At 52.3% G+C, this 24,406-nt stretch overlaps 82 non-coding genes across 82 annotated transcripts; 50 read left to right on the top strand and 32 right to left on the bottom strand.

Annotated features, from left to right (window-relative positions):
* Positions 1-56: 56 nt before the first annotated feature.
* On the top strand, positions 57-128 carry Trnad-guc (transfer RNA aspartic acid (anticodon GUC)). The gene has a single exon. It is a non-coding gene; the product is annotated as a tRNA-Asp (tRNA).
* Positions 129-235: 107 nt separating this feature from the next.
* On the top strand, positions 236-307 carry Trnad-guc (transfer RNA aspartic acid (anticodon GUC)). The gene has a single exon. It is a non-coding gene; the product is annotated as a tRNA-Asp (tRNA).
* Positions 308-541: 234 nt separating this feature from the next.
* On the bottom strand, positions 542-613 carry Trnam-cau (transfer RNA methionine (anticodon CAU)). The gene has a single exon. It is a non-coding gene; the product is annotated as a tRNA-Met (tRNA).
* Positions 614-900: 287 nt separating this feature from the next.
* Positions 901-973, bottom strand: Trnar-acg (transfer RNA arginine (anticodon ACG)). The gene has a single exon. It is a non-coding gene; the product is annotated as a tRNA-Arg (tRNA).
* A 378-nt stretch (positions 974-1,351) lies between these two features.
* Positions 1,352-1,443, top strand: Trnai-uau (transfer RNA isoleucine (anticodon UAU)). The gene is given in 2 exon segments: positions 1,352-1,389; positions 1,408-1,443. It is a non-coding gene; the product is annotated as a tRNA-Ile (tRNA).
* A 107-nt stretch (positions 1,444-1,550) lies between these two features.
* Trnad-guc (transfer RNA aspartic acid (anticodon GUC)) lies at positions 1,551-1,622 on the top strand. The gene has a single exon. It is a non-coding gene; the product is annotated as a tRNA-Asp (tRNA).
* Positions 1,623-1,729: 107 nt separating this feature from the next.
* Trnad-guc (transfer RNA aspartic acid (anticodon GUC)) lies at positions 1,730-1,801 on the top strand. Its single transcript has one exon. It is a non-coding gene; the product is annotated as a tRNA-Asp (tRNA).
* A 234-nt stretch (positions 1,802-2,035) lies between these two features.
* Trnam-cau (transfer RNA methionine (anticodon CAU)) lies at positions 2,036-2,107 on the bottom strand. Its single transcript has one exon. It is a non-coding gene; the product is annotated as a tRNA-Met (tRNA).
* A 287-nt stretch (positions 2,108-2,394) lies between these two features.
* Trnar-acg (transfer RNA arginine (anticodon ACG)) lies at positions 2,395-2,467 on the bottom strand. The gene has a single exon. It is a non-coding gene; the product is annotated as a tRNA-Arg (tRNA).
* A 378-nt stretch (positions 2,468-2,845) lies between these two features.
* On the top strand, positions 2,846-2,937 carry Trnai-uau (transfer RNA isoleucine (anticodon UAU)). Its single transcript is given in 2 exon segments — positions 2,846-2,883; positions 2,902-2,937. It is a non-coding gene; the product is annotated as a tRNA-Ile (tRNA).
* Positions 2,938-3,044: 107 nt separating this feature from the next.
* Trnad-guc (transfer RNA aspartic acid (anticodon GUC)) lies at positions 3,045-3,116 on the top strand. The gene has a single exon. It is a non-coding gene; the product is annotated as a tRNA-Asp (tRNA).
* Positions 3,117-3,223: 107 nt separating this feature from the next.
* Trnad-guc (transfer RNA aspartic acid (anticodon GUC)) lies at positions 3,224-3,295 on the top strand. Its single transcript has one exon. It is a non-coding gene; the product is annotated as a tRNA-Asp (tRNA).
* Positions 3,296-3,529: 234 nt separating this feature from the next.
* Positions 3,530-3,601, bottom strand: Trnam-cau (transfer RNA methionine (anticodon CAU)). The gene has a single exon. It is a non-coding gene; the product is annotated as a tRNA-Met (tRNA).
* A 287-nt stretch (positions 3,602-3,888) lies between these two features.
* Trnar-acg (transfer RNA arginine (anticodon ACG)) lies at positions 3,889-3,961 on the bottom strand. The gene has a single exon. It is a non-coding gene; the product is annotated as a tRNA-Arg (tRNA).
* A 378-nt stretch (positions 3,962-4,339) lies between these two features.
* Trnai-uau (transfer RNA isoleucine (anticodon UAU)) lies at positions 4,340-4,431 on the top strand. The gene is given in 2 exon segments: positions 4,340-4,377; positions 4,396-4,431. It is a non-coding gene; the product is annotated as a tRNA-Ile (tRNA).
* A 107-nt stretch (positions 4,432-4,538) lies between these two features.
* On the top strand, positions 4,539-4,610 carry Trnad-guc (transfer RNA aspartic acid (anticodon GUC)). The gene has a single exon. It is a non-coding gene; the product is annotated as a tRNA-Asp (tRNA).
* Positions 4,611-4,717: 107 nt separating this feature from the next.
* Trnad-guc (transfer RNA aspartic acid (anticodon GUC)) lies at positions 4,718-4,789 on the top strand. The gene has a single exon. It is a non-coding gene; the product is annotated as a tRNA-Asp (tRNA).
* Positions 4,790-5,023: 234 nt separating this feature from the next.
* Positions 5,024-5,095, bottom strand: Trnam-cau (transfer RNA methionine (anticodon CAU)). The gene has a single exon. It is a non-coding gene; the product is annotated as a tRNA-Met (tRNA).
* Positions 5,096-5,382: 287 nt separating this feature from the next.
* Trnar-acg (transfer RNA arginine (anticodon ACG)) lies at positions 5,383-5,455 on the bottom strand. The gene has a single exon. It is a non-coding gene; the product is annotated as a tRNA-Arg (tRNA).
* Positions 5,456-5,833: 378 nt separating this feature from the next.
* Positions 5,834-5,925, top strand: Trnai-uau (transfer RNA isoleucine (anticodon UAU)). Its single transcript is given in 2 exon segments — positions 5,834-5,871; positions 5,890-5,925. It is a non-coding gene; the product is annotated as a tRNA-Ile (tRNA).
* Positions 5,926-6,032: 107 nt separating this feature from the next.
* Trnad-guc (transfer RNA aspartic acid (anticodon GUC)) lies at positions 6,033-6,104 on the top strand. The gene has a single exon. It is a non-coding gene; the product is annotated as a tRNA-Asp (tRNA).
* Positions 6,105-6,211: 107 nt separating this feature from the next.
* Trnad-guc (transfer RNA aspartic acid (anticodon GUC)) lies at positions 6,212-6,283 on the top strand. Its single transcript has one exon. It is a non-coding gene; the product is annotated as a tRNA-Asp (tRNA).
* A 234-nt stretch (positions 6,284-6,517) lies between these two features.
* Positions 6,518-6,589, bottom strand: Trnam-cau (transfer RNA methionine (anticodon CAU)). The gene has a single exon. It is a non-coding gene; the product is annotated as a tRNA-Met (tRNA).
* A 287-nt stretch (positions 6,590-6,876) lies between these two features.
* On the bottom strand, positions 6,877-6,949 carry Trnar-acg (transfer RNA arginine (anticodon ACG)). Its single transcript has one exon. It is a non-coding gene; the product is annotated as a tRNA-Arg (tRNA).
* Positions 6,950-7,327: 378 nt separating this feature from the next.
* On the top strand, positions 7,328-7,419 carry Trnai-uau (transfer RNA isoleucine (anticodon UAU)). The gene is given in 2 exon segments: positions 7,328-7,365; positions 7,384-7,419. It is a non-coding gene; the product is annotated as a tRNA-Ile (tRNA).
* Positions 7,420-7,526: 107 nt separating this feature from the next.
* Trnad-guc (transfer RNA aspartic acid (anticodon GUC)) lies at positions 7,527-7,598 on the top strand. Its single transcript has one exon. It is a non-coding gene; the product is annotated as a tRNA-Asp (tRNA).
* A 107-nt stretch (positions 7,599-7,705) lies between these two features.
* On the top strand, positions 7,706-7,777 carry Trnad-guc (transfer RNA aspartic acid (anticodon GUC)). Its single transcript has one exon. It is a non-coding gene; the product is annotated as a tRNA-Asp (tRNA).
* A 234-nt stretch (positions 7,778-8,011) lies between these two features.
* Positions 8,012-8,083, bottom strand: Trnam-cau (transfer RNA methionine (anticodon CAU)). The gene has a single exon. It is a non-coding gene; the product is annotated as a tRNA-Met (tRNA).
* A 287-nt stretch (positions 8,084-8,370) lies between these two features.
* Trnar-acg (transfer RNA arginine (anticodon ACG)) lies at positions 8,371-8,443 on the bottom strand. The gene has a single exon. It is a non-coding gene; the product is annotated as a tRNA-Arg (tRNA).
* Positions 8,444-8,821: 378 nt separating this feature from the next.
* Positions 8,822-8,913, top strand: Trnai-uau (transfer RNA isoleucine (anticodon UAU)). Its single transcript is given in 2 exon segments — positions 8,822-8,859; positions 8,878-8,913. It is a non-coding gene; the product is annotated as a tRNA-Ile (tRNA).
* A 107-nt stretch (positions 8,914-9,020) lies between these two features.
* Trnad-guc (transfer RNA aspartic acid (anticodon GUC)) lies at positions 9,021-9,092 on the top strand. The gene has a single exon. It is a non-coding gene; the product is annotated as a tRNA-Asp (tRNA).
* Positions 9,093-9,199: 107 nt separating this feature from the next.
* Positions 9,200-9,271, top strand: Trnad-guc (transfer RNA aspartic acid (anticodon GUC)). Its single transcript has one exon. It is a non-coding gene; the product is annotated as a tRNA-Asp (tRNA).
* Positions 9,272-9,505: 234 nt separating this feature from the next.
* Positions 9,506-9,577, bottom strand: Trnam-cau (transfer RNA methionine (anticodon CAU)). Its single transcript has one exon. It is a non-coding gene; the product is annotated as a tRNA-Met (tRNA).
* Positions 9,578-9,864: 287 nt separating this feature from the next.
* On the bottom strand, positions 9,865-9,937 carry Trnar-acg (transfer RNA arginine (anticodon ACG)). Its single transcript has one exon. It is a non-coding gene; the product is annotated as a tRNA-Arg (tRNA).
* Positions 9,938-10,315: 378 nt separating this feature from the next.
* Positions 10,316-10,407, top strand: Trnai-uau (transfer RNA isoleucine (anticodon UAU)). The gene is given in 2 exon segments: positions 10,316-10,353; positions 10,372-10,407. It is a non-coding gene; the product is annotated as a tRNA-Ile (tRNA).
* A 107-nt stretch (positions 10,408-10,514) lies between these two features.
* Trnad-guc (transfer RNA aspartic acid (anticodon GUC)) lies at positions 10,515-10,586 on the top strand. Its single transcript has one exon. It is a non-coding gene; the product is annotated as a tRNA-Asp (tRNA).
* Positions 10,587-10,693: 107 nt separating this feature from the next.
* On the top strand, positions 10,694-10,765 carry Trnad-guc (transfer RNA aspartic acid (anticodon GUC)). Its single transcript has one exon. It is a non-coding gene; the product is annotated as a tRNA-Asp (tRNA).
* A 234-nt stretch (positions 10,766-10,999) lies between these two features.
* Positions 11,000-11,071, bottom strand: Trnam-cau (transfer RNA methionine (anticodon CAU)). Its single transcript has one exon. It is a non-coding gene; the product is annotated as a tRNA-Met (tRNA).
* A 287-nt stretch (positions 11,072-11,358) lies between these two features.
* On the bottom strand, positions 11,359-11,431 carry Trnar-acg (transfer RNA arginine (anticodon ACG)). The gene has a single exon. It is a non-coding gene; the product is annotated as a tRNA-Arg (tRNA).
* A 378-nt stretch (positions 11,432-11,809) lies between these two features.
* On the top strand, positions 11,810-11,901 carry Trnai-uau (transfer RNA isoleucine (anticodon UAU)). Its single transcript is given in 2 exon segments — positions 11,810-11,847; positions 11,866-11,901. It is a non-coding gene; the product is annotated as a tRNA-Ile (tRNA).
* A 107-nt stretch (positions 11,902-12,008) lies between these two features.
* Positions 12,009-12,080, top strand: Trnad-guc (transfer RNA aspartic acid (anticodon GUC)). Its single transcript has one exon. It is a non-coding gene; the product is annotated as a tRNA-Asp (tRNA).
* A 107-nt stretch (positions 12,081-12,187) lies between these two features.
* On the top strand, positions 12,188-12,259 carry Trnad-guc (transfer RNA aspartic acid (anticodon GUC)). Its single transcript has one exon. It is a non-coding gene; the product is annotated as a tRNA-Asp (tRNA).
* A 234-nt stretch (positions 12,260-12,493) lies between these two features.
* Positions 12,494-12,565, bottom strand: Trnam-cau (transfer RNA methionine (anticodon CAU)). Its single transcript has one exon. It is a non-coding gene; the product is annotated as a tRNA-Met (tRNA).
* A 287-nt stretch (positions 12,566-12,852) lies between these two features.
* Positions 12,853-12,925, bottom strand: Trnar-acg (transfer RNA arginine (anticodon ACG)). The gene has a single exon. It is a non-coding gene; the product is annotated as a tRNA-Arg (tRNA).
* Positions 12,926-13,303: 378 nt separating this feature from the next.
* On the top strand, positions 13,304-13,395 carry Trnai-uau (transfer RNA isoleucine (anticodon UAU)). Its single transcript is given in 2 exon segments — positions 13,304-13,341; positions 13,360-13,395. It is a non-coding gene; the product is annotated as a tRNA-Ile (tRNA).
* Positions 13,396-13,502: 107 nt separating this feature from the next.
* On the top strand, positions 13,503-13,574 carry Trnad-guc (transfer RNA aspartic acid (anticodon GUC)). The gene has a single exon. It is a non-coding gene; the product is annotated as a tRNA-Asp (tRNA).
* A 107-nt stretch (positions 13,575-13,681) lies between these two features.
* Positions 13,682-13,753, top strand: Trnad-guc (transfer RNA aspartic acid (anticodon GUC)). Its single transcript has one exon. It is a non-coding gene; the product is annotated as a tRNA-Asp (tRNA).
* Positions 13,754-13,987: 234 nt separating this feature from the next.
* On the bottom strand, positions 13,988-14,059 carry Trnam-cau (transfer RNA methionine (anticodon CAU)). Its single transcript has one exon. It is a non-coding gene; the product is annotated as a tRNA-Met (tRNA).
* A 287-nt stretch (positions 14,060-14,346) lies between these two features.
* Positions 14,347-14,419, bottom strand: Trnar-acg (transfer RNA arginine (anticodon ACG)). The gene has a single exon. It is a non-coding gene; the product is annotated as a tRNA-Arg (tRNA).
* A 378-nt stretch (positions 14,420-14,797) lies between these two features.
* Positions 14,798-14,889, top strand: Trnai-uau (transfer RNA isoleucine (anticodon UAU)). The gene is given in 2 exon segments: positions 14,798-14,835; positions 14,854-14,889. It is a non-coding gene; the product is annotated as a tRNA-Ile (tRNA).
* Positions 14,890-14,996: 107 nt separating this feature from the next.
* Trnad-guc (transfer RNA aspartic acid (anticodon GUC)) lies at positions 14,997-15,068 on the top strand. Its single transcript has one exon. It is a non-coding gene; the product is annotated as a tRNA-Asp (tRNA).
* Positions 15,069-15,175: 107 nt separating this feature from the next.
* Positions 15,176-15,247, top strand: Trnad-guc (transfer RNA aspartic acid (anticodon GUC)). Its single transcript has one exon. It is a non-coding gene; the product is annotated as a tRNA-Asp (tRNA).
* A 234-nt stretch (positions 15,248-15,481) lies between these two features.
* Trnam-cau (transfer RNA methionine (anticodon CAU)) lies at positions 15,482-15,553 on the bottom strand. Its single transcript has one exon. It is a non-coding gene; the product is annotated as a tRNA-Met (tRNA).
* A 287-nt stretch (positions 15,554-15,840) lies between these two features.
* Trnar-acg (transfer RNA arginine (anticodon ACG)) lies at positions 15,841-15,913 on the bottom strand. Its single transcript has one exon. It is a non-coding gene; the product is annotated as a tRNA-Arg (tRNA).
* A 378-nt stretch (positions 15,914-16,291) lies between these two features.
* Trnai-uau (transfer RNA isoleucine (anticodon UAU)) lies at positions 16,292-16,383 on the top strand. Its single transcript is given in 2 exon segments — positions 16,292-16,329; positions 16,348-16,383. It is a non-coding gene; the product is annotated as a tRNA-Ile (tRNA).
* Positions 16,384-16,490: 107 nt separating this feature from the next.
* On the top strand, positions 16,491-16,562 carry Trnad-guc (transfer RNA aspartic acid (anticodon GUC)). Its single transcript has one exon. It is a non-coding gene; the product is annotated as a tRNA-Asp (tRNA).
* A 107-nt stretch (positions 16,563-16,669) lies between these two features.
* Trnad-guc (transfer RNA aspartic acid (anticodon GUC)) lies at positions 16,670-16,741 on the top strand. The gene has a single exon. It is a non-coding gene; the product is annotated as a tRNA-Asp (tRNA).
* Positions 16,742-16,975: 234 nt separating this feature from the next.
* Trnam-cau (transfer RNA methionine (anticodon CAU)) lies at positions 16,976-17,047 on the bottom strand. Its single transcript has one exon. It is a non-coding gene; the product is annotated as a tRNA-Met (tRNA).
* Positions 17,048-17,334: 287 nt separating this feature from the next.
* Positions 17,335-17,407, bottom strand: Trnar-acg (transfer RNA arginine (anticodon ACG)). Its single transcript has one exon. It is a non-coding gene; the product is annotated as a tRNA-Arg (tRNA).
* Positions 17,408-17,785: 378 nt separating this feature from the next.
* On the top strand, positions 17,786-17,877 carry Trnai-uau (transfer RNA isoleucine (anticodon UAU)). The gene is given in 2 exon segments: positions 17,786-17,823; positions 17,842-17,877. It is a non-coding gene; the product is annotated as a tRNA-Ile (tRNA).
* A 107-nt stretch (positions 17,878-17,984) lies between these two features.
* On the top strand, positions 17,985-18,056 carry Trnad-guc (transfer RNA aspartic acid (anticodon GUC)). The gene has a single exon. It is a non-coding gene; the product is annotated as a tRNA-Asp (tRNA).
* Positions 18,057-18,163: 107 nt separating this feature from the next.
* Positions 18,164-18,235, top strand: Trnad-guc (transfer RNA aspartic acid (anticodon GUC)). The gene has a single exon. It is a non-coding gene; the product is annotated as a tRNA-Asp (tRNA).
* Positions 18,236-18,469: 234 nt separating this feature from the next.
* Positions 18,470-18,541, bottom strand: Trnam-cau (transfer RNA methionine (anticodon CAU)). Its single transcript has one exon. It is a non-coding gene; the product is annotated as a tRNA-Met (tRNA).
* Positions 18,542-18,828: 287 nt separating this feature from the next.
* On the bottom strand, positions 18,829-18,901 carry Trnar-acg (transfer RNA arginine (anticodon ACG)). Its single transcript has one exon. It is a non-coding gene; the product is annotated as a tRNA-Arg (tRNA).
* Positions 18,902-19,279: 378 nt separating this feature from the next.
* Trnai-uau (transfer RNA isoleucine (anticodon UAU)) lies at positions 19,280-19,371 on the top strand. Its single transcript is given in 2 exon segments — positions 19,280-19,317; positions 19,336-19,371. It is a non-coding gene; the product is annotated as a tRNA-Ile (tRNA).
* A 107-nt stretch (positions 19,372-19,478) lies between these two features.
* Positions 19,479-19,550, top strand: Trnad-guc (transfer RNA aspartic acid (anticodon GUC)). The gene has a single exon. It is a non-coding gene; the product is annotated as a tRNA-Asp (tRNA).
* A 107-nt stretch (positions 19,551-19,657) lies between these two features.
* On the top strand, positions 19,658-19,729 carry Trnad-guc (transfer RNA aspartic acid (anticodon GUC)). The gene has a single exon. It is a non-coding gene; the product is annotated as a tRNA-Asp (tRNA).
* A 234-nt stretch (positions 19,730-19,963) lies between these two features.
* On the bottom strand, positions 19,964-20,035 carry Trnam-cau (transfer RNA methionine (anticodon CAU)). Its single transcript has one exon. It is a non-coding gene; the product is annotated as a tRNA-Met (tRNA).
* A 287-nt stretch (positions 20,036-20,322) lies between these two features.
* Positions 20,323-20,395, bottom strand: Trnar-acg (transfer RNA arginine (anticodon ACG)). The gene has a single exon. It is a non-coding gene; the product is annotated as a tRNA-Arg (tRNA).
* A 378-nt stretch (positions 20,396-20,773) lies between these two features.
* Trnai-uau (transfer RNA isoleucine (anticodon UAU)) lies at positions 20,774-20,865 on the top strand. Its single transcript is given in 2 exon segments — positions 20,774-20,811; positions 20,830-20,865. It is a non-coding gene; the product is annotated as a tRNA-Ile (tRNA).
* Positions 20,866-20,972: 107 nt separating this feature from the next.
* Positions 20,973-21,044, top strand: Trnad-guc (transfer RNA aspartic acid (anticodon GUC)). The gene has a single exon. It is a non-coding gene; the product is annotated as a tRNA-Asp (tRNA).
* A 107-nt stretch (positions 21,045-21,151) lies between these two features.
* Trnad-guc (transfer RNA aspartic acid (anticodon GUC)) lies at positions 21,152-21,223 on the top strand. Its single transcript has one exon. It is a non-coding gene; the product is annotated as a tRNA-Asp (tRNA).
* A 234-nt stretch (positions 21,224-21,457) lies between these two features.
* Trnam-cau (transfer RNA methionine (anticodon CAU)) lies at positions 21,458-21,529 on the bottom strand. The gene has a single exon. It is a non-coding gene; the product is annotated as a tRNA-Met (tRNA).
* A 287-nt stretch (positions 21,530-21,816) lies between these two features.
* Positions 21,817-21,889, bottom strand: Trnar-acg (transfer RNA arginine (anticodon ACG)). Its single transcript has one exon. It is a non-coding gene; the product is annotated as a tRNA-Arg (tRNA).
* A 378-nt stretch (positions 21,890-22,267) lies between these two features.
* On the top strand, positions 22,268-22,359 carry Trnai-uau (transfer RNA isoleucine (anticodon UAU)). Its single transcript is given in 2 exon segments — positions 22,268-22,305; positions 22,324-22,359. It is a non-coding gene; the product is annotated as a tRNA-Ile (tRNA).
* Positions 22,360-22,466: 107 nt separating this feature from the next.
* Positions 22,467-22,538, top strand: Trnad-guc (transfer RNA aspartic acid (anticodon GUC)). The gene has a single exon. It is a non-coding gene; the product is annotated as a tRNA-Asp (tRNA).
* Positions 22,539-22,645: 107 nt separating this feature from the next.
* On the top strand, positions 22,646-22,717 carry Trnad-guc (transfer RNA aspartic acid (anticodon GUC)). The gene has a single exon. It is a non-coding gene; the product is annotated as a tRNA-Asp (tRNA).
* Positions 22,718-22,951: 234 nt separating this feature from the next.
* Trnam-cau (transfer RNA methionine (anticodon CAU)) lies at positions 22,952-23,023 on the bottom strand. The gene has a single exon. It is a non-coding gene; the product is annotated as a tRNA-Met (tRNA).
* A 287-nt stretch (positions 23,024-23,310) lies between these two features.
* On the bottom strand, positions 23,311-23,383 carry Trnar-acg (transfer RNA arginine (anticodon ACG)). Its single transcript has one exon. It is a non-coding gene; the product is annotated as a tRNA-Arg (tRNA).
* Positions 23,384-23,761: 378 nt separating this feature from the next.
* Positions 23,762-23,853, top strand: Trnai-uau (transfer RNA isoleucine (anticodon UAU)). Its single transcript is given in 2 exon segments — positions 23,762-23,799; positions 23,818-23,853. It is a non-coding gene; the product is annotated as a tRNA-Ile (tRNA).
* Positions 23,854-23,960: 107 nt separating this feature from the next.
* Positions 23,961-24,032, top strand: Trnad-guc (transfer RNA aspartic acid (anticodon GUC)). Its single transcript has one exon. It is a non-coding gene; the product is annotated as a tRNA-Asp (tRNA).
* Positions 24,033-24,139: 107 nt separating this feature from the next.
* Trnad-guc (transfer RNA aspartic acid (anticodon GUC)) lies at positions 24,140-24,211 on the top strand. Its single transcript has one exon. It is a non-coding gene; the product is annotated as a tRNA-Asp (tRNA).
* Positions 24,212-24,406: the final 195 nt, after the last annotated feature.

Here is a 24,406-nt window from a genome sequence, read left to right as displayed (position 1 = left end):
AGATGTATCAGCTATGTCAGCAAGATTAATGTGCATTATAGGCGCTAGTTGCGTCTTCCTCGGTAGTATAGTGGTTAGTATCCCCGCCTGTCACGCGGGAGACCGGGGTTCGATTCCCCGCCGGGGAGGCACACTAGATTTTTAATTATTGCACTATCAGTCGCCGAACTTAGTGTAGACCGTTTACAGCTACTTGCAACAAGTGTCTCCCACACAGACAGCTGCCTGCATCCCGTCCTCGGTAGTATAGTGGTTAGTATCCCCGCCTGTCACGCGGGAGACCGGGGTTCGATTCCCCGCCGGGGAGACGCGATTTTTATCTCACAAACCTGCTCGAGTGTTGCGCGTGTGGGGCGGAAGAGCATTAACTTTGCCATTAACTTGCTGCAAAATCTTAAAAAATGATGCATCATAGGAAGTAGTTCTCGCATTCTTCACACTTCAGAATTACGGGGTTTGCTTTTGAGGCTGAATCAATGCCCCCAGCCGACTCTCTAGGCGTAATAATCGTGCTCGACACAATCAGGAAAAGAAATAATTTTAGCAGAGCGTGGTTTCGATCCACGGACCTCTGGGTTATGGGCCCAGCACGCTTCCACTGCGCCACTCTGCTGTGTGGGTGTATACTGGCTCTTCGTCACATCACTTGGGACACTTGGGCAGTGTTGTCTGCGTCGCTTTCACACGCCTACATTTGATTGCGTAACATCTCCTACAGCTCTCAGCTTGACTTGTCTCGACTTTGCTCGACTGACGCTACGCTGACGCTTGCACGCAGCGATATTTACCACGATCGCCTCGACATGCAGCTGCGAGATGCACAGGAGTAACAAAGCACTGCACGATGCGGCGACATACGAAATCCACTGCCCAGCTACGCGTTGGCAACTAACAAAATGCCGACCCTGCCAGGATTCGAACCTGGAATCTTCTGATCCGTAGTCAGACGCGTTATCCGTTGCGCCACAGGGCCAGTGGCAGCATTTCTCGCTACGAGACAAGTGCAATTCGCTAAGAAACGTGTTCTCCAGGGCTCATCAAGCTCCCAAGGAAGGCACCACTCGTCCAGCTGCGTGGTCGCGGTGCGCCTGCAGAGCTTGGAGCTTGCCACACATCTGCGCTCGCTGTTCGACAGGTAGCACGAGGCAAGGCGCGCGTTTTTCTGCATTTTTTCGATGACGAGAGGCGGTTGATGTGCATGTAAGCGTAGCATATCAAACACGAATAGCACGAAGCATTCGTACTTAGGTGCCAAAGTCGCAGTATGGCCGCAGGTGGCGATCATATGTTTTTGTAGCCACCACTGGTTTGCAGCAAAGCGAATATGGCTAACTGAGAGCGTTTCGCTGTAGCCCCAGTGGCGCAATTGGTTAGCGCACGGTACTTATAAGGCAGTAGCCGTGAGCAATGCCGGGGTTGTGAGTTCGAGCCTCACCTGGGGCATACTTTTATTTCGTAGCAGCTGTCTCTGACAGCATCGGGAGGCTACATTTCAGATGTATCAGCTATGTCAGCAAGATTAATGTGCATTATAGGCGCTAGTTGCGTCTTCCTCGGTAGTATAGTGGTTAGTATCCCCGCCTGTCACGCGGGAGACCGGGGTTCGATTCCCCGCCGGGGAGGCACACTAGATTTTTAATTATTGCACTATCAGTCGCCGAACTTAGTGTAGACCGTTTACAGCTACTTGCAACAAGTGTCTCCCACACAGACAGCTGCCTGCATCCCGTCCTCGGTAGTATAGTGGTTAGTATCCCCGCCTGTCACGCGGGAGACCGGGGTTCGATTCCCCGCCGGGGAGACGCGATTTTTATCTCACAAACCTGCTCGAGTGTTGCGCGTGTGGGGCGGAAGAGCATTAACTTTGCCATTAACTTGCTGCAAAATCTTAAAAAATGATGCATCATAGGAAGTAGTTCTCGCATTCTTCACACTTCAGAATTACGGGGTTTGCTTTTGAGGCTGAATCAATGCCCCCAGCCGACTCTCTAGGCGTAATAATCGTGCTCGACACAATCAGGAAAAGAAATAATTTTAGCAGAGCGTGGTTTCGATCCACGGACCTCTGGGTTATGGGCCCAGCACGCTTCCACTGCGCCACTCTGCTGTGTGGGTGTATACTGGCTCTTCGTCACATCACTTGGGACACTTGGGCAGTGTTGTCTGCGTCGCTTTCACACGCCTACATTTGATTGCGTAACATCTCCTACAGCTCTCAGCTTGACTTGTCTCGACTTTGCTCGACTGACGCTACGCTGACGCTTGCACGCAGCGATATTTACCACGATCGCCTCGACATGCAGCTGCGAGATGCACAGGAGTAACAAAGCACTGCACGATGCGGCGACATACGAAATCCACTGCCCAGCTACGCGTTGGCAACTAACAAAATGCCGACCCTGCCAGGATTCGAACCTGGAATCTTCTGATCCGTAGTCAGACGCGTTATCCGTTGCGCCACAGGGCCAGTGGCAGCATTTCTCACTACGAGACAAGTGCAATTCGCTAAGAAACGTGTTCTCCAGGGCTCATCAAGCTCCCAAGGAAGGCACCACTCGTCCAGCTGCGTGGTCGCGGTGCGCCTGCAGAGCTTGGAGCTTGCCACACATCTGCGCTCGCTGTTCGACAGGTAGCACGAGGCAAGGCGCGCGTTTTTCTGCATTTTTTCGATGACGAGAGGCGGTTGATGTGCATGTAAGCGTAGCATATCAAACACGAATAGCACGAAGCATTCGTACTTAGGTGCCAAAGTCGCAGTATGGCCGCAGGTGGCGATCATATGTTTTTGTAGCCACCACTGGTTTGCAGCAAAGCGAATATGGCTAACTGAGAGCGTTTCGCTGTAGCCCCAGTGGCGCAATTGGTTAGCGCACGGTACTTATAAGGCAGTAGCCGTGAGCAATGCCGGGGTTGTGAGTTCGAGCCTCACCTGGGGCATACTTTTATTTCGTAGCAGCTGTCTCTGACAGCATCGGGAGGCTACATTTCAGATGTATCAGCTATGTCAGCAAGATTAATGTGCATTATAGGCGCTAGTTGCGTCTTCCTCGGTAGTATAGTGGTTAGTATCCCCGCCTGTCACGCGGGAGACCGGGGTTCGATTCCCCGCCGGGGAGGCACACTAGATTTTTAATTATTGCACTATCAGTCGCCGAACTTAGTGTAGACCGTTTACAGCTACTTGCAACAAGTGTCTCCCACACAGACAGCTGCCTGCATCCCGTCCTCGGTAGTATAGTGGTTAGTATCCCCGCCTGTCACGCGGGAGACCGGGGTTCGATTCCCCGCCGGGGAGACGCGATTTTTATCTCACAAACCTGCTCGAGTGTTGCGCGTGTGGGGCGGAAGAGCATTAACTTTGCCATTAACTTGCTGCAAAATCTTAAAAAATGATGCATCATAGGAAGTAGTTCTCGCATTCTTCACACTTCAGAATTACGGGGTTTGCTTTTGAGGCTGAATCAATGCCCCCAGCCGACTCTCTAGGCGTAATAATCGTGCTCGACACAATCAGGAAAAGAAATAATTTTAGCAGAGCGTGGTTTCGATCCACGGACCTCTGGGTTATGGGCCCAGCACGCTTCCACTGCGCCACTCTGCTGTGTGGGTGTATACTGGCTCTTCGTCACATCACTTGGGACACTTGGGCAGTGTTGTCTGCGTCGCTTTCACACGCCTACATTTGATTGCGTAACATCTCCTACAGCTCTCAGCTTGACTTGTCTCGACTTTGCTCGACTGACGCTACGCTGACGCTTGCACGCAGCGATATTTACCACGATCGCCTCGACATGCAGCTGCGAGATGCACAGGAGTAACAAAGCACTGCACGATGCGGCGACATACGAAATCCACTGCCCAGCTACGCGTTGGCAACTAACAAAATGCCGACCCTGCCAGGATTCGAACCTGGAATCTTCTGATCCGTAGTCAGACGCGTTATCCGTTGCGCCACAGGGCCAGTGGCAGCATTTCTCGCTACGAGACAAGTGCAATTCGCTAAGAAACGTGTTCTCCAGGGCTCATCAAGCTCCCAAGGAAGGCACCACTCGTCCAGCTGCGTGGTCGCGGTGCGCCTGCAGAGCTTGGAGCTTGCCACACATCTGCGCTCGCTGTTCGACAGGTAGCACGAGGCAAGGCGCGCGTTTTTCTGCATTTTTTCGATGACGAGAGGCGGTTGATGTGCATGTAAGCGTAGCATATCAAACACGAATAGCACGAAGCATTCGTACTTAGGTGCCAAAGTCGCAGTATGGCCGCAGGTGGCGATCATATGTTTTTGTAGCCACCACTGGTTTGCAGCAAAGCGAATATGGCTAACTGAGAGCGTTTCGCTGTAGCCCCAGTGGCGCAATTGGTTAGCGCACGGTACTTATAAGGCAGTAGCCGTGAGCAATGCCGGGGTTGTGAGTTCGAGCCTCACCTGGGGCATACTTTTATTTCGTAGCAGCTGTCTCTGACAGCATCGGGAGGCTACATTTCAGATGTATCAGCTATGTCAGCAAGATTAATGTGCATTATAGGCGCTAGTTGCGTCTTCCTCGGTAGTATAGTGGTTAGTATCCCCGCCTGTCACGCGGGAGACCGGGGTTCGATTCCCCGCCGGGGAGGCACACTAGATTTTTAATTATTGCACTATCAGTCGCCGAACTTAGTGTAGACCGTTTACAGCTACTTGCAACAAGTGTCTCCCACACAGACAGCTGCCTGCATCCCGTCCTCGGTAGTATAGTGGTTAGTATCCCCGCCTGTCACGCGGGAGACCGGTGTTCGATTCCCCGCCGGGGAGACGCGATTTTTATCTCACAAACCTGCTCGAGTGTTGCGCGTGTGGGGCGGAAGAGCATTAACTTTGCCATTAACTTGCTGCAAAATCTTAAAAAATGATGCATCATAGGAAGTAGTTCTCGCATTCTTCACACTTCAGAATTACGGGGTTTGCTTTTGAGGCTGAATCAATGCCCCCAGCCGACTCTCTAGGCGTAATAATCGTGCTCGACACAATCAGGAAAAGAAATAATTTTAGCAGAGCGTGGTTTCGATCCACGGACCTCTGGGTTATGGGCCCAGCACGCTTCCACTGCGCCACTCTGCTGTGTGGGTGTATACTGGCTCTTCGTCACATCACTTGGGACACTTGGGCAGTGTTGTCTGCGTCGCTTTCACACGCCTACATTTGATTGCGTAACATCTCCTACAGCTCTCAGCTTGACTTGTCTCGACTTTGCTCGACTGACGCTACGCTGACGCTTGCACGCAGCGATATTTACCACGATCGCCTCGACATGCAGCTGCGAGATGCACAGGAGTAACAAAGCACTGCACGATGCGGCGACATACGAAATCCACTGCCCAGCTACGCGTTGGCAACTAACAAAATGCCGACCCTGCCAGGATTCGAACCTGGAATCTTCTGATCCGTAGTCAGACGCGTTATCCGTTGCGCCACAGGGCCAGTGACAGCATTTCTCGCTACGAGACAAGTGCAATTCGCTAAGAAACGTGTTCTCCAGGGCTCATCAAGCTCCCAAGGAAGGCACCACTCGTCCAGCTGCGTGGTCGCGGTGCGCCTGCAGAGCTTGGAGCTTGCCACACATCTGCGCTCGCTGTTCGACAGGTAGCACGAGGCAAGGCGCGCGTTTTTCTGCATTTTTTCGATGACGAGAGGCGGTTGATGTGCATGTAAGCGTAGCATATCAAACACGAATAGCACGAAGCATTCGTACTTAGGTGCCAAAGTCGCAGTATGGCCGCAGGTGGCGATCATATGTTTTTGTAGCCACCACTGGTTTGCAGCAAAGCGAATATGGCTAACTGAGAGCGTTTCGCTGTAGCCCCAGTGGCGCAATTGGTTAGCGCACGGTACTTATAAGGCAGTAGCCGTGAGCAATGCCGGGGTTGTGAGTTCGAGCCTCACCTGGGGCATACTTTTATTTCGTAGCAGCTGTCTCTGACAGCATCGGGAGGCTACATTTCAGATGTATCAGCTATGTCAGCAAGATTAATGTGCATTATAGGCGCTAGTTGCGTCTTCCTCGGTAGTATAGTGGTTAGTATCCCCGCCTGTCACGCGGGAGACCGGGGTTCGATTCCCCGCCGGGGAGGCACACTAGATTTTTAATTATTGCACTATCAGTCGCCGAACTTAGTGTAGACCGTTTACAGCTACTTGCAACAAGTGTCTCCCACACAGACAGCTGCCTGCATCCCGTCCTCGGTAGTATAGTGGTTAGTATCCCCGCCTGTCACGCGGGAGACCGGGGTTCGATTCCCCGCCGGGGAGACGCGATTTTTATCTCACAAACCTGCTCGAGTGTTGCGCGTGTGGGGCGGAAGAGCATTAACTTTGCCATTAACTTGCTGCAAAATCTTAAAAAATGATGCATCATAGGAAGTAGTTCTCGCATTCTTCACACTTCAGAATTACGGGGTTTGCTTTTGAGGCTGAATCAATGCCCCCAGCCGACTCTCTAGGCGTAATAATCGTGCTCGACACAATCAGGAAAAGAAATAATTTTAGCAGAGCGTGGTTTCGATCCACGGACCTCTGGGTTATGGGCCCAGCACGCTTCCACTGCGCCACTCTGCTGTGTGGGTGTATACTGGCTCTTCGTCACATCACTTGGGACACTTGGGCAGTGTTGTCTGCGTCGCTTTCACACGCCTACATTTGATTGCGTAACATCTCCTACAGCTCTCAGCTTGACTTGTCTCGACTTTGCTCGACTGACGCTACGCTGACGCTTGCACGCAGCGATATTTACCACGATCGCCTCGACATGTAGCTGCGAGATGCACAGGAGTAACAAAGCACTGCACGATGCGGCGACATACGAAATCCACTGCCCAGCTACGCGTTGGCAACTAACAAAATGCCGACCCTGCCAGGATTCGAACCTGGAATCTTCTGATCCGTAGTCAGACGCGTTATCCGTTGCGCCACAGGGCCAGTGGCAGCATTTCTCGCTACGAGACAAGTGCAATTCGCTAAGAAACGTGTTCTCCAGGGCTCATCAAGCTCCCAAGGAAGGCACCACTCGTCCAGCTGCGTGGTCGCGGTGCGCCTGCAGAGCTTGGAGCTTGCCACACATCTGCGCTCGCTGTTCGACAGGTAGCACGAGGCAAGGCGCGCGTTTTTCTGCATTTTTTCGATGACGAGAGGCGGTTGATGTGCATGTAAGCGTAGCATATCAAACACGAATAGCACGAAGCATTCGTACTTAGGTGCCAAAGTCGCAGTATGGCCGCAGGTGGCGATCATATGTTTTTGTAGCCACCACTGGTTTGCAGCAAAGCGAATATGGCTAACTGAGAGCGTTTCGCTGTAGCCCCAGTGGCGCAATTGGTTAGCGCACGGTACTTATAAGGCAGTAGCCGTGAGCAATGCCGGGGTTGTGAGTTCGAGCCTCACCTGGGGCATACTTTTATTTCGTAGCAGCTGTCTCTGACAGCATCGGGAGGCTACATTTCAGATGTATCAGCTATGTCAGCAAGATTAATGTGCATTATAGGCGCTAGTTGCGTCTTCCTCGGTAGTATAGTGGTTAGTATCCCCGCCTGTCACACGGGAGACCGGGGTTCGATTCCCCGCCGGGGAGGCACACTAGATTTTTAATTATTGCACTATCAGTCGCCGAACTTAGTGTAGACCGTTTACAGCTACTTGCAACAAGTGTCTCCCACACAGACAGCTGCCTGCATCCCGTCCTCGGTAGTATAGTGGTTAGTATCCCCGCCTGTCACGCGGGAGACCGGTGTTCGATTCCCCGCCGGGGAGACGCGATTTTTATCTCACAAACCTGCTCGAGTGTTGCGCGTGTGGGGCGGAAGAGCATTAACTTTGCCATTAACTTGCTGCAAAATCTTAAAAAATGATGCATCATAGGAAGTAGTTCTCGCATTCTTCACACTTCAGAATTACGGGGTTTGCTTTTGAGGCTGAATCAATGCCCCCAGCCGACTCTCTAGGCGTAATAATCGTGCTCGACACAATCAGGAAAAGAAATAATTTTAGCAGAGCGTGGTTTCGATCCACGGACCTCTGGGTTATGGGCCCAGCACGCTTCCACTGCGCCACTCTGCTGTGTGGGTGTATACTGGCTCTTCGTCACATCACTTGGGACACTTGGGCAGTGTTGTCTGCGTCGCTTTCACACGCCTACATTTGATTGCGTAACATCTCCTACAGCTCTCAGCTTGACTTGTCTCGACTTTGCTCGACTGACGCTACGCTGACGCTTGCACGCAGCGATATTTACCACGATCGCCTCGACATGCAGCTGCGAGATGCACAGGAGTAACAAAGCACTGCACGATGCGGCGACATACGAAATCCACTGCCCAGCTACGCGTTGGCAACTAACAAAATGCCGACCCTGCCAGGATTCGAACCTGGAATCTTCTGATCCGTAGTCAGACGCGTTATCCGTTGCGCCACAGGGCCAGTGGCAGCATTTCTCGCTACGAGACAAGTGCAATTCGCTAAGAAACGTGTTCTCCAGGGCTCATCAAGCTCCCAAGGAAGGCACCACTCGTCCAGCTGCGTGGTCGCGGTGCGCCTGCAGAGCTTGGAGCTTGCCACACATCTGCGCTCGCTGTTCGACAGGTAGCACGAGGCAAGGCGCGCGTTTTTCTGCATTTTTTCGATGACGAGAGGCGGTTGATGTGCATGTAAGCGTAGCATATCAAACACGAATAGCACGAAGCATTCGTACTTAGGTGCCAAAGTCGCAGTATGGCCGCAGGTGGCGATCATATGTTTTTGTAGCCACCACTGGTTTGCAGCAAAGCGAATATGGCTAACTGAGAGCGTTTCGCTGTAGCCCCAGTGGCGCAATTGGTTAGCGCACGGTACTTATAAGGCAGTAGCCGTGAGCAATGCCGGGGTTGTGAGTTCGAGCCTCACCTGGGGCATACTTTTATTTCGTAGCAGCTGTCTCTGACAGCATCGGGAGGCTACATTTCAGATGTATCAGCTATGTCAGCAAGATTAATGTGCATTATAGGCGCTAGTTGCGTCTTCCTCGGTAGTATAGTGGTTAGTATCCCCGCCTGTCACGCGGGAGACCGGGGTTCGATTCCCCGCCGGGGAGGCACACTAGATTTTTAATTATTGCACTATCAGTCGCCGAACTTAGTGTAGACCGTTTACAGCTACTTGCAACAAGTGTCTCCCACACAGACAGCTGCCTGCATCCCGTCCTCGGTAGTATAGTGGTTAGTATCCCCGCCTGTCACGCGGGAGACCGGGGTTCGATTCCCCGCCGGGGAGACGCGATTTTTATCTCACAAACCTGCTCGAGTGTTGCGCGTGTGGGGCGGAAGAGCATTAACTTTGCCATTAACTTGCTGCAAAATCTTAAAAAATGATGCATCATAGGAAGTAGTTCTCGCATTCTTCACACTTCAGAATTACGGGGTTTGCTTTTGAGGCTGAATCAATGCCCCCAGCCGACTCTCTAGGCGTAATAATCGTGCTCGACACAATCAGGAAAAGAAATAATTTTAGCAGAGCGTGGTTTCGATCCACGGACCTCTGGGTTATGGGCCCAGCACGCTTCCACTGCGCCACTCTGCTGTGTGGGTGTATACTGGCTCTTCGTCACATCACTTGGGACACTTGGGCAGTGTTGTCTGCGTCGCTTTCACACGCCTACATTTGATTGCGTAACATCTCCTACAGCTCTCAGCTTGACTTGTCTCGACTTTGCTCGACTGACGCTACGCTGACGCTTGCACGCAGCGATATTTACCACGATCGCCTCGACATGCAGCTGCGAGATGCACAGGAGTAACAAAGCACTGCACGATGCGGCGACATACGAAATCCACTGCCCAGCTACGCGTTGGCAACTAACAAAATGCCGACCCTGCCAGGATTCGAACCTGGAATCTTCTGATCCGTAGTCAGACGCGTTATCCGTTGCGCCACAGGGCCAGTGGCAGCATTTCTCGCTACGAGACAAGTGCAATTCGCTAAGAAACGTGTTCTCCAGGGCTCATCAAGCTCCCAAGGAAGGCACCACTCGTCCAGCTGCGTGGTCGCGGTGCGCCTGCAGAGCTTGGAGCTTGCCACACATCTGCGCTCGCTGTTCGACAGGTAGCACGAGGCAAGGCGCGCGTTTTTCTGCATTTTTTCGATGACGAGAGGCGGTTGATGTGCATGTAAGCGTAGCATATCAAACACGAATAGCACGAAGCATTCGTACTTAGGTGCCAAAGTCGCAGTATGGCCGCAGGTGGCGATCATATGTTTTTGTAGCCACCACTGGTTTGCAGCAAAGCGAATATGGCTAACTGAGAGCGTTTCGCTGTAGCCCCAGTGGCGCAATTGGTTAGCGCACGGTACTTATAAGGCAGTAGCCGTGAGCAATGCCGGGGTTGTGAGTTCGAGCCTCACCTGGGGCATACTTTTATTTCGTAGCAGCTGTCTCTGACAGCATCGGGAGGCTACATTTCAGATGTATCAGCTATGTCAGCAAGATTAATGTGCATTATAGGCGCTAGTTGCGTCTTCCTCGGTAGTATAGTGGTTAGTATCCCCGCCTGTCACGCGGGAGACCGGGGTTCGATTCCCCGCCGGGGAGGCACACTAGATTTTTAATTATTGCACTATCAGTCGCCGAACTTAGTGTAGACCGTTTACAGCTACTTGCAACAAGTGTCTCCCACACAGACAGCTGCCTGCATCCCGTCCTCGGTAGTATAGTGGTTAGTATCCCCGCCTGTCACGCGGGAGACCGGGGTTCGATTCCCCGCCGGGGAGACGCGATTTTTATCTCACAAACCTGCTCGAGTGTTGCGCGTGTGGGGCGGAAGAGCATTAACTTTGCCATTAACTTGCTGCAAAATCTTAAAAAATGATGCATCATAGGAAGTAGTTCTCGCATTCTTCACACTTCAGAATTACGGGGTTTGCTTTTGAGGCTGAATCAATGCCCCCAGCCGACTCTCTAGGCGTAATAATCGTGCTCGACACAATCAGGAAAAGAAATAATTTTAGCAGAGCGTGGTTTCGATCCACGGACCTCTGGGTTATGGGCCCAGCACGCTTCCACTGCGCCACTCTGCTGTGTGGGTGTATACTGGCTCTTCGTCACATCACTTGGGACACTTGGGCAGTGTTGTCTGCGTCGCTTTCACACGCCTACATTTGATTGCGTAACATCTCCTACAGCTCTCAGCTTGACTTGTCTCGACTTTGCTCGACTGACGCTACGCTGACGCTTGCACGCAGCGATATTTACCACGATCGCCTCGACATGCAGCTGCGAGATGCACAGGAGTAACAAAGCACTGCACGATGCGGCGACATACGAAATCCACTGCCCAGCTACGCGTTGGCAACTAACAAAATGCCGACCCTGCCAGGATTCGAACCTGGAATCTTCTGATCCGTAGTCAGACGCGTTATCCGTTGCGCCACAGGGCCAGTGGCAGCATTTCTCGCTACGAGACAAGTGCAATTCGCTAAGAAACGTGTTCTCCAGGGCTCATCAAGCTCCCAAGGAAGGCACCACTCGTCCAGCTGCGTGGTCGCGGTGCGCCTGCAGAGCTTGGAGCTTGCCACACATCTGCGCTCGCTGTTCGACAGGTAGCACGAGGCAAGGCGCGCGTTTTTCTGCATTTTTTCGATGACGAGAGGCGGTTGATGTGCATGTAAGCGTAGCATATCAAACACGAATAGCACGAAGCATTCGTACTTAGGTGCCAAAGTCGCAGTATGGCCGCAGGTGGCGATCATATGTTTTTGTAGCCACCACTGGTTTGCAGCAAAGCGAATATGGCTAACTGAGAGCGTTTCGCTGTAGCCCCAGTGGCGCAATTGGTTAGCGCACGGTACTTATAAGGCAGTAGCCGTGAGCAATGCCGGGGTTGTGAGTTCGAGCCTCACCTGGGGCATACTTTTATTTCGTAGCAGCTGTCTCTGACAGCATCGGGAGGCTACATTTCAGATGTATCAGCTATGTCAGCAAGATTAATGTGCATTATAGGCGCTAGTTGCGTCTTCCTCGGTAGTATAGTGGTTAGTATCCCCGCCTGTCACGCGGGAGACCGGGGTTCGATTCCCCGCCGGGGAGGCACACTAGATTTTTAATTATTGCACTATCAGTCGCCGAACTTAGTGTAGACCGTTTACAGCTACTTGCAACAAGTGTCTCCCACACAGACAGCTGCCTGCATCCCGTCCTCGGTAGTATAGTGGTTAGTATCCCCGCCTGTCACGCGGGAGACCGGGGTTCGATTCCCCGCCGGGGAGACGCGATTTTTATCTCACAAACCTGCTCGAGTGTTGCGCGTGTGGGGCGGAAGAGCATTAACTTTGCCATTAACTTGCTGCAAAATCTTAAAAAATGATGCATCATAGGAAGTAGTTCTCGCATTCTTCACACTTCAGAATTACGGGGTTTGCTTTTGAGGCTGAATCAATGCCCCCAGCCGACTCTCTAGGCGTAATAATCGTGCTCGACACAATCAGGAAAAGAAATAATTTTAGCAGAGCGTGGTTTCGATCCACGGACCTCTGGGTTATGGGCCCAGCACGCTTCCACTGCGCCACTCTGCTGTGTGGGTGTATACTGGCTCTTCGTCACATCACTTGGGACACTTGGGCAGTGTTGTCTGCGTCGCTTTCACACGCCTACATTTGATTGCGTAACATCTCCTACAGCTCTCAGCTTGACTTGTCTCGACTTTGCTCGACTGACGCTACGCTGACGCTTGCACGCAGCGATATTTACCACGATCGCCTCGACATGCAGCTGCGAGATGCACAGGAGTAACAAAGCACTGCACGATGCGGCGACATACGAAATCCACTGCCCAGCTACGCGTTGGCAACTAACAAAATGCCGACCCTGCCAGGATTCGAACCTGGAATCTTCTGATCCGTAGTCAGACGCGTTATCCGTTGCGCCACAGGGCCAGTGGCAGCATTTCTCGCTACGAGACAAGTGCAATTCGCTAAGAAACGTGTTCTCCAGGGCTCATCAAGCTCCCAAGGAAGGCACCACTCGTCCAGCTGCGTGGTCGCGGTGCGCCTGCAGAGCTTGGAGCTTGCCACACATCTGCGCTCGCTGTTCGACAGGTAGCACGAGGCAAGGCGCGCGTTTTTCTGCATTTTTTCGATGACGAGAGGCGGTTGATGTGCATGTAAGCGTAGCATATCAAACACGAATAGCACGAAGCATTCGTACTTAGGTGCCAAAGTCGCAGTATGGCCGCAGGTGGCGATCATATGTTTTTGTAGCCACCACTGGTTTGCAGCAAAGCGAATATGGCTAACTGAGAGCGTTTCGCTGTAGCCCCAGTGGCGCAATTGGTTAGCGCACGGTACTTATAAGGCAGTAGCCGTGAGCAATGCCGGGGTTGTGAGTTCGAGCCTCACCTGGGGCATACTTTTATTTCGTAGCAGCTGTCTCTGACAGCATCGGGAGGCTACATTTCAGATGTATCAGCTATGTCAGCAAGATTAATGTGCATTATAGGCGCTAGTTGCGTCTTCCTCGGTAGTATAGTGGTTAGTATCCCCGCCTGTCACGCGGGAGACCGGGGTTCGATTCCCCGCCGGGGAGGCACACTAGATTTTTAATTATTGCACTATCAGTCGCCGAACTTAGTGTAGACCGTTTACAGCTACTTGCAACAAGTGTCTCCCACAGAGACAGCTGCCTGCATCCCGTCCTCGGTAGTATAGTGGTTAGTATCCCCGCCTGTCACGCGGGAGACCGGGGTTCGATTCCCCGCCGGGGAGACGCGATTTTTATCTCACAAACCTGCTCGAGTGTTGCGCGTGTGGGGCGGAAGAGCATTAACTTTGCCATTAACTTGCTGCAAAATCTTAAAAAATGATGCATCATAGGAAGTAGTTCTCGCATTCTTCACACTTCAGAATTACGGGGTTTGCTTTTGAGGCTGAATCAATGCCCCCAGCCGACTCTCTAGGCGTAATAATCGTGCTCGACACAATCAGGAAAAGAAATAATTTTAGCAGAGCGTGGTTTCGATCCACGGACCTCTGGGTTATGGGCCCAGCACGCTTCCACTGCGCCACTCTGCTGTGTGGGTGTATACTGGCTCTTCGTCACATCACTTGGGACACTTGGGCAGTGTTGTCTGCGTCGCTTTCACACGCCTACATTTGATTGCGTAACATCTCCTACAGCTCTCAGCTTGACTTGTCTCGACTTTGCTCGACTGACGCTACGCTGACGCTTGCACGCAGCGATATTTACCACGATCGCCTCGACATGCAGCTGCGAGATGCACAGGAGTAACAAAGCACTGCACGATGCGGCGACATACGAAATCCACTGCCCAGCTACGCGTTGGCAACTAACAAAATGCCGACCCTGCCAGGATTCGAACCTGGAATCTTCTGATCCGTAGTCAGACGCGTTATCCGTTGCGCCACAGGGCCAGTGGCAGCATTTCTCGCTACGAGACAAGTGCAATTCGCTAAGAAACGTGTTCTCCAGGGCTCATCAAGCTCCCAAGGAAGGCACCACTCGTCCAGCTGCGTGGTCGCGGTGCGCCTGCAGAGCTTGGAGCTTGCCACACATCTGCGCTCGCTGTTCGACAGGTAGCACGAGGCAAGGCGCGCGTTTTTCTGCATTTTTTCGATGACGAGAGGCGGTTGATGTGCATGTAAGCGTAGCATATCAAACACGAATAGCACGAAGCATTCGTACTTAGGTGCCAAAGTCGCAGTATGGCCGCAGGTGGCGATCATATGTTTTTGTAGCCACCACTGGTTTGCAGCAAAGCGAATATGGCTAACTGAGAGCGTTTCGCTGTAGCCCCAGTGGCGCAATTGGTTAGCGCACGGTACTTATAAGGCAGTAGCCGTGAGCAATGCCGGGGTTGTGAGTTCGAGCCTCACCTGGGGCATACTTTTATTTCGTAGCAGCTGTCTCTGACAGCATCGGGAGGCTACATTTCAGATGTATCAGCTATGTCAGCAAGATTAATGTGCATTATAGGCGCTAGTTGCGTCTTCCTCGGTAGTATAGTGGTTAGTATCCCCGCCTGTCACGCGGGAGACCGGGGTTCGATTCCCCGCCGGGGAGGCACACTAGATTTTTAATTATTGCACTATCAGTCGCCGAACTTAGTGTAGACCGTTTACAGCTACTTGCAACAAGTGTCTCCCACACAGACAGCTGCCTGCATCCCGTCCTCGGTAGTATAGTGGTTAGTATCCCCGCCTGTCACGCGGGAGACCGGGGTTCGATTCCCCGCCGGGGAGACGCGATTTTTATCTCACAAACCTGCTCGAGTGTTGCGCGTGTGGGGCGGAAGAGCATTAACTTTGCCATTAACTTGCTGCAAAATCTTAAAAAATGATGCATCATAGGAAGTAGTTCTCGCATTCTTCACACTTCAGAATTACGGGGTTTGCTTTTGAGGCTGAATCAATGCCCCCAGCCGACTCTCTAGGCGTAATAATCGTGCTCGACACAATCAGGAAAAGAAATAATTTTAGCAGAGCGTGGTTTCGATCCACGGACCTCTGGGTTATGGGCCCAGCACGCTTCCACTGCGCCACTCTGCTGTGTGGGTGTATACTGGCTCTTCGTCACATCACTTGGGACACTTGGGCAGTGTTGTCTGCGTCGCTTTCACACGCCTACATTTGATTGCGTAACATCTCCTACAGCTCTCAGCTTGACTTGTCTCGACTTTGCTCGACTGACGCTACGCTGACGCTTGCACGCAGCGATATTTACCACGATCGCCTCGACATGCAGCTGCGAGATGCACAGGAGTAACAAAGCACTGCACGATGCGGCGACATACGAAATCCACTGCCCAGCTACGCGTTGGCAACTAACAAAATGCCGACCCTGCCAGGATTCGAACCTGGAATCTTCTGATCCGTAGTCAGACGCGTTATCCGTTGCGCCACAGGGCCAGTGGCAGCATTTCTCGCTACGAGACAAGTGCAATTCGCTAAGAAACGTGTTCTCCAGGGCTCATCAAGCTCCCAAGGAAGGCACCACTCGTCCAGCTGCGTGGTCGCGGTGCGCCTGCAGAGCTTGGAGCTTGCCACACATCTGCGCTCGCTGTTCGACAGGTAGCACGAGGCAAGGCGCGCGTTTTTCTGCATTTTTTCGATGACGAGAGGCGGTTGATGTGCATGTAAGCGTAGCATATCAAACACGAATAGCACGAAGCATTCGTACTTAGGTGCCAAAGTCGCAGTATGGCCGCAGGTGGCGATCATATGTTTTTGTAGCCACCACTGGTTTGCAGCAAAGCGAATATGGCTAACTGAGAGCGTTTCGCTGTAGCCCCAGTGGCGCAATTGGTTAGCGCACGGTACTTATAAGGCAGTAGCCGTGAGCAATGCCGGGGTTGTGAGTTCGAGCCTCACCTGGGGCATACTTTTATTTCGTAGCAGCTGTCTCTGACAGCATCGGGAGGCTACATTTCAGATGTATCAGCTATGTCAGCAAGATTAATGTGCATTATAGGCGCTAGTTGCGTCTTCCTCGGTAGTATAGTGGTTAGTATCCCCGCCTGTCACGCGGGAGACCGGGGTTCGATTCCCCGCCGGGGAGGCACACTAGATTTTTAATTATTGCACTATCAGTCGCCGAACTTAGTGTAGACCGTTTACAGCTACTTGCAACAAGTGTCTCCCACACAGACAGCTGCCTGCATCCCGTCCTCGGTAGTATAGTGGTTAGTATCCCCGCCTGTCACGCGGGAGACCGGGGTTCGATTCCCCGCCGGGGAGACGCGATTTTTATCTCACAAACCTGCTCGAGTGTTGCGCGTGTGGGGCGGAAGAGCATTAACTTTGCCATTAACTTGCTGCAAAATCTTAAAAAATGATGCATCATAGGAAGTAGTTCTCGCATTCTTCACACTTCAGAATTACGGGGTTTGCTTTTGAGGCTGAATCAATGCCCCCAGCCGACTCTCTAGGCGTAATAATCGTGCTCGACACAATCAGGAAAAGAAATAATTTTAGCAGAGCGTGGTTTCGATCCACGGACCTCTGGGTTATGGGCCCAGCACGCTTCCACTGCGCCACTCTGCTGTGTGGGTGTATACTGGCTCTTCGTCACATCACTTGGGACACTTGGGCAGTGTTGTCTGCGTCGCTTTCACACGCCTACATTTGATTGCGTAACATCTCCTACAGCTCTCAGCTTGACTTGTCTCGACTTTGCTCGACTGACGCTACGCTGACGCTTGCACGCAGCGATATTTACCACGATCGCCTCGACATGCAGCTGCGAGATGCACAGGAGTAACAAAGCACTGCACGATGCGGCGACATACGAAATCCACTGCCCAGCTACGCGTTGGCAACTAACAAAATGCCGACCCTGCCAGGATTCGAACCTGGAATCTTCTGATCCGTAGTCAGACGCGTTATCCGTTGCGCCACAGGGCCAGTGGCAGCATTTCTCGCTACGAGACAAGTGCAATTCGCTAAGAAACGTGTTCTCCAGGGCTCATCAAGCTCCCAAGGAAGGCACCACTCGTCCAGCTGCGTGGTCGCGGTGCGCCTGCAGAGCTTGGAGCTTGCCACACATCTGCGCTCGCTGTTCGACAGGTAGCACGAGGCAAGGCGCGCGTTTTTCTGCATTTTTTCGATGACGAGAGGCGGTTGATGTGCATGTAAGCGTAGCATATCAAACACGAATAGCACGAAGCATTCGTACTTAGGTGCCAAAGTCGCAGTATGGCCGCAGGTGGCGATCATATGTTTTTGTAGCCACCACTGGTTTGCAGCAAAGCGAATATGGCTAACTGAGAGCGTTTCGCTGTAGCCCCAGTGGCGCAATTGGTTAGCGCACGGTACTTATAAGGCAGTAGCCGTGAGCAATGCCGGGGTTGTGAGTTCGAGCCTCACCTGGGGCATACTTTTATTTCGTAGCAGCTGTCTCTGACAGCATCGGGAGGCTACATTTCAGATGTATCAGCTATGTCAGCAAGATTAATGTGCATTATAGGCGCTAGTTGCGTCTTCCTCGGTAGTATAGTGGTTAGTATCCCCGCCTGTCACGCGGGAGACCGGGGTTCGATTCCCCGCCGGGGAGGCACACTAGATTTTTAATTATTGCACTATCAGTCGCCGAACTTAGTGTAGACCGTTTACAGCTACTTGCAACAAGTGTCTCCCACACAGACAGCTGCCTGCATCCCGTCCTCGGTAGTATAGTGGTTAGTATCCCCGCCTGTCACGCGGGAGACCGGGGTTCGATTCCCCGCCGGGGAGACGCGATTTTTATCTCACAAACCTGCTCGAGTGTTGCGCGTGTGGGGCGGAAGAGCATTAACTTTGCCATTAACTTGCTGCAAAATCTTAAAAAATGATGCATCATAGGAAGTAGTTCTCGCATTCTTCACACTTCAGAATTACGGGGTTTGCTTTTGAGGCTGAATCAATGCCCCCAGCCGACTCTCTAGGCGTAATAATCGTGCTCGACACAATCAGGAAAAGAAATAATTTTAGCAGAGCGTGGTTTCGATCCACGGACCTCTGGGTTATGGGCCCAGCACGCTTCCACTGCGCCACTCTGCTGTGTGGGTGTATACTGGCTCTTCGTCACATCACTTGGGACACTTGGGCAGTGTTGTCTGCGTCGCTTTCACACGCCTACATTTGATTGCGTAACATCTCCTACAGCTCTCAGCTTGACTTGTCTCGACTTTGCTCGACTGACGCTACGCTGACGCTTGCACGCAGCGATATTTACCACGATCGCCTCGACATGCAGCTGCGAGATGCACAGGAGTAACAAAGCACTGCACGATGCGGCGACATACGAAATCCACTGCCCAGCTACGCGTTGGCAACTAACAAAATGCCGACCCTGCCAGGATTCGAACCTGGAATCTTCTGATCCGTAGTCAGACGCGTTATCCGTTGCGCCACAGGGCCAGTGGCAGCATTTCTCGCTACGAGACAAGTGCAATTCGCTAAGAAACGTGTTCTCCAGGGCTCATCAAGCTCCCAAGGAAGGCACCACTCGTCCAGCTGCGTGGTCGCGGTGCGCCTGCAGAGCTTGGAGCTTGCCACACATCTGCGCTCGCTGTTCGACAGGTAGCACGAGGCAAGGCGCGCGTTTTTCTGCATTTTTTCGATGACGAGAGGCGGTTGATGTGCATGTAAGCGTAGCATATCAAACACGAATAGCACGAAGCATTCGTACTTAGGTGCCAAAGTCGCAGTATGGCCGCAGGTGGCGATCATATGTTTTTGTAGCCACCACTGGTTTGCAGCAAAGCGAATATGGCTAACTGAGAGCGTTTCGCTGTAGCCCCAGTGGCGCAATTGGTTAGCGCACGGTACTTATAAGGCAGTAGCCGTGAGCAATGCCGGGGTTGTGAGTTCGAGCCTCACCTGGGGCATACTTTTATTTCGTAGCAGCTGTCTCTGACAGCATCGGGAGGCTACATTTCAGATGTATCAGCTATGTCAGCAAGATTAATGTGCATTATAGGCGCTAGTTGCGTCTTCCTCGGTAGTATAGTGGTTAGTATCCCCGCCTGTCACGCGGGAGACCGGGGTTCGATTCCCCGCCGGGGAGGCACACTAGATTTTTAATTATTGCACTATCAGTCGCCGAACTTAGTGTAGACCGTTTACAGCTACTTGCAACAAGTGTCTCCCACACAGACAGCTGCCTGCATCCCGTCCTCGGTAGTATAGTGGTTAGTATCCCCGCCTGTCACGCGGGAGACCGGGGTTCGATTCCCCGCCGGGGAGACGCGATTTTTATCTCACAAACCTGCTCGAGTGTTGCGCGTGTGGGGCGGAAGAGCATTAACTTTGCCATTAACTTGCTGCAAAATCTTAAAAAATGATGCATCATAGGAAGTAGTTCTCGCATTCTTCACACTTCAGAATTACGGGGTTTGCTTTTGAGGCTGAATCAATGCCCCCAGCCGACTCTCTAGGCGTAATAATCGTGCTCGACACAATCAGGAAAAGAAATAATTTTAGCAGAGCGTGGTTTCGATCCACGGACCTCTGGGTTATGGGCCCAGCACGCTTCCACTGCGCCACTCTGCTGTGTGGGTGTATACTGGCTCTTCGTCACATCACTTGGGACACTTGGGCAGTGTTGTCTGCGTCGCTTTCACACGCCTACATTTGATTGCGTAACATCTCCTACAGCTCTCAGCTTGACTTGTCTCGACTTTGCTCGACTGACGCTACGCTGACGCTTGCACGCAGCGATATTTACCACGATCGCCTCGACATGCAGCTGCGAGATGCACAGGAGTAACAAAGCACTGCACGATGCGGCGACATACGAAATCCACTGCCCAGCTACGCGTTGGCAACTAACAAAATGCCGACCCTGCCAGGATTCGAACCTGGAATCTTCTGATCCGTAGTCAGACGCGTTATCCGTTGCGCCACAGGGCCAGTGGCAGCATTTCTCGCTACGAGACAAGTGCAATTCGCTAAGAAACGTGTTCTCCAGGGCTCATCAAGCTCCCAAGGAAGGCACCACTCGTCCAGCTGCGTGGTCGCGGTGCGCCTGCAGAGCTTGGAGCTTGCCACACATCTGCGCTCGCTGTTCGACAGGTAGCACGAGGCAAGGCGCGCGTTTTTCTGCATTTTTTCGATGACGAGAGGCGGTTGATGTGCATGTAAGCGTAGCATATCAAACACGAATAGCACGAAGCATTCGTACTTAGGTGCCAAAGTCGCAGTATGGCCGCAGGTGGCGATCATATGTTTTTGTAGCCACCACTGGTTTGCAGCAAAGCGAATATGGCTAACTGAGAGCGTTTCGCTGTAGCCCCAGTGGCGCAATTGGTTAGCGCACGGTACTTATAAGGCAGTAGCCGTGAGCAATGCCGGGGTTGTGAGTTCGAGCCTCACCTGGGGCATACTTTTATTTCGTAGCAGCTGTCTCTGACAGCATCGGGAGGCTACATTTCAGATGTATCAGCTATGTCAGCAAGATTAATGTGCATTATAGGCGCTAGTTGCGTCTTCCTCGGTAGTATAGTGGTTAGTATCCCCGCCTGTCACGCGGGAGACCGGGGTTCGATTCCCCGCCGGGGAGGCACACTAGATTTTTAATTATTGCACTATCAGTCGCCGAACTTAGTGTAGACCGTTTACAGCTACTTGCAACAAGTGTCTCCCACACAGACAGCTGCCTGCATCCCGTCCTCGGTAGTATAGTGGTTAGTATCCCCGCCTGTCACGCGGGAGACCGGGGTTCGATTCCCCGCCGGGGAGACGCGATTTTTATCTCACAAACCTGCTCGAGTGTTGCGCGTGTGGGGCGGAAGAGCATTAACTTTGCCATTAACTTGCTGCAAAATCTTTAAAAATGATGCATCATAGGAAGTAGTTCTCGCATTCTTCACACTTCAGAATTACGGGGTTTGCTTTTGAGGCTGAATCAATGCCCCCAGCCGACTCTCTAGGCGTAATAATCGTGCTCGACACAATCAGGAAAAGAAATAATTTTAGCAGAGCGTGGTTTCGATCCACGGACCTCTGGGTTATGGGCCCAGCACGCTTCCACTGCGCCACTCTGCTGTGTGGGTGTATACTGGCTCTTCGTCACATCACTTGGGACACTTGGGCAGTGTTGTCTGCGTCGCTTTCACACGCCTACATTTGATTGCGTAACATCTCCTACAGCTCTCAGCTTGACTTGTCTCGACTTTGCTCGACTGACGCTACGCTGACGCTTGCACGCAGCGATATTTACCACGATCGCCTCGACATGCAGCTGCGAGATGCACAGGAGTAACAAAGCACTGCACGATGCGGCGACATACGAAATCCACTGCCCAGCTACGCGTTGGCAACTAACAAAATGCCGACCCTGCCAGGATTCGAACCTGGAATCTTCTGATCCGTAGTCAGACGCGTTATCCGTTGCGCCACAGGGCCAGTGGCAGCATTTCTCGCTACGAGACAAGTGCAATTCGCTAAGAAACGTGTTCTCCAGGGCTCATCAAGCTCCCAAGGAAGGCACCACTCGTCCAGCTGCGTGGTCGCGGTGCGCCTGCAGAGCTTGGAGCTTGCCACACATCTGCGCTCGCTGTTCGACAGGTAGCACGAGGCAAGGCGCGCGTTTTTCTGCATTTTTTCGATGACGAGAGGCGGTTGATGTGCATGTAAGCGTAGCATATCAAACACGAATAGCACGAAGCATTCGTACTTAGGTGCCAAAGTCGCAGTATGGCCGCAGGTGGCGATCATATGTTTTTGTAGCCACCACTGGTTTGCAGCAAAGCGAATATGGCTAACTGAGAGCGTTTCGCTGTAGCCCCAGTGGCGCAATTGGTTAGCGCACGGTACTTATAAGGCAGTAGCCGTGAGCAATGCCGGGGTTGTGAGTTCGAGCCTCACCTGGGGCATACTTTTATTTCGTAGCAGCTGTCTCTGACAGCATCGGGAGGCTACATTTCAGATGTATCAGCTATGTCAGCAAGATTAATGTGCATTATAGGCGCTAGTTGCGTCTTCCTCGGTAGTATAGTGGTTAGTATCCCCGCCTGTCACGCGGGAGACCGGGGTTCGATTCCCCGCCGGGGAGGCACACTAGATTTTTAATTATTGCACTATCAGTCGCCGAACTTAGTGTAGACCGTTTACAGCTACTTGCAACAAGTGTCTCCCACACAGACAGCTGCCTGCATCCCGTCCTCGGTAGTATAGTGGTTAGTATCCCCGCCTGTCACGCGGGAGACCGGGGTTCGATTCCCCGCCGGGGAGACGCGATTTTTATCTCACAAACCTGCTCGAGTGTTGCGCGTGTGGGGCGGAAGAGCATTAACTTTGCCATTAACTTGCTGCAAAATCTTAAAAAATGATGCATCATAGGAAGTAGTTCTCGCATTCTTCACACTTCAGAATTACGGGGTTTGCTTTTGAGGCTGAATCAATGCCCCCAGCCGACTCTCTAGGCGTAATAATCGTGCTCGACACAATCAGGAAAAGAAATAATTTTAGCAGAGCGTGGTTTCGATCCACGGACCTCTGGGTTATGGGCCCAGCACGCTTCCACTGCGCCACTCTGCTGTGTGGGTGTATACTGGCTCTTCGTCACATCACTTGGGACACTTGGGCAGTGTTGTCTGCGTCGCTTTCACACGCCTACATTTGATTGCGTAACATCTCCTACAGCTCTCAGCTTGACTTGTCTCGACTTTGCTCGACTGACGCTACGCTGACGCTTGCACGCAGCGATATTTACCACGATCGCCTCGACATGCAGCTGCGAGATGCACAGGAGTAACAAAGCACTGCACGATGCGGCGACATACGAAATCCACTGCCCAGCTACGCGTTGGCAACTAACAAAATGCCGACCCTGCCAGGATTCGAACCTGGAATCTTCTGATCCGTAGTCAGACGCGTTATCCGTTGCGCCACAGGGCCAGTGGCAGCATTTCTCGCTACGAGACAAGTGCAATTCGCTAAGAAACGTGTTCTCCAGGGCTCATCAAGCTCCCAAGGAAGGCACCACTCGTCCAGCTGCGTGGTCGCGGTGCGCCTGCAGAGCTTGGAGCTTGCCACACATCTGCGCTCGCTGTTCGACAGGTAGCACGAGGCAAGGCGCGCGTTTTTCTGCATTTTTTCGATGACGAGAGGCGGTTGATGTGCATGTAAGCGTAGCATATCAAACACGAATAGCACGAAGCATTCGTACTTAGGTGCCAAAGTCGCAGTATGGCCGCAGGTGGCGATCATATGTTTTTGTAGCCACCACTGGTTTGCAGCAAAGCGAATATGGCTAACTGAGAGCGTTTCGCTGTAGCCCCAGTGGCGCAATTGGTTAGCGCACGGTACTTATAAGGCAGTAGCCGTGAGCAATGCCGGGGTTGTGAGTTCGAGCCTCACCTGGGGCATACTTTTATTTCGTAGCAGCTGTCTCTGACAGCATCGGGAGGCTACATTTCAGATGTATCAGCTATGTCAGCAAGATTAATGTGCATTATAGGCGCTAGTTGCGTCTTCCTCGGTAGTATAGTGGTTAGTATCCCCGCCTGTCACGCGGGAGACCGGGGTTCGATTCCCCGCCGGGGAGGCACACTAGATTTTTAATTATTGCACTATCAGTCGCCGAACTTAGTGTAGACCGTTTACAGCTACTTGCAACAAGTGTCTCCCACACAGACAACTGCCTGCATCCCGTCCTCGGTAGTATAGTGGTTAGTATCCCCGCCTGTCACGCGGGAGACCGGGGTTCGATTCCCCGCCGGGGAGACGCGATTTTTATCTCACAAACCTGCTCGAGTGTTGCGCGTGTGGGGCGGAAGAGCATTAACTTTGCCATTAACTTGCTGCAAAATCTTAAAAAATGATGCATCATAGGAAGTAGTTCTCGCATTCTTCACACTTCAGAATTACGGGGTTTGCTTTTGAGGCTGAATCAATGCCCCCAGCCGACTCTCTAGGCGT

Source organism: Schistocerca nitens, chromosome 9, assembly GCF_023898315.1.
Source record: "Schistocerca nitens isolate TAMUIC-IGC-003100 chromosome 9, iqSchNite1.1, whole genome shotgun sequence".
In the NCBI taxonomy this organism is placed as follows: domain Eukaryota; kingdom Metazoa; phylum Arthropoda; class Insecta; order Orthoptera; family Acrididae; genus Schistocerca; species Schistocerca nitens.
This window is presented reverse-complemented; position numbering and strand designations above follow the sequence as displayed.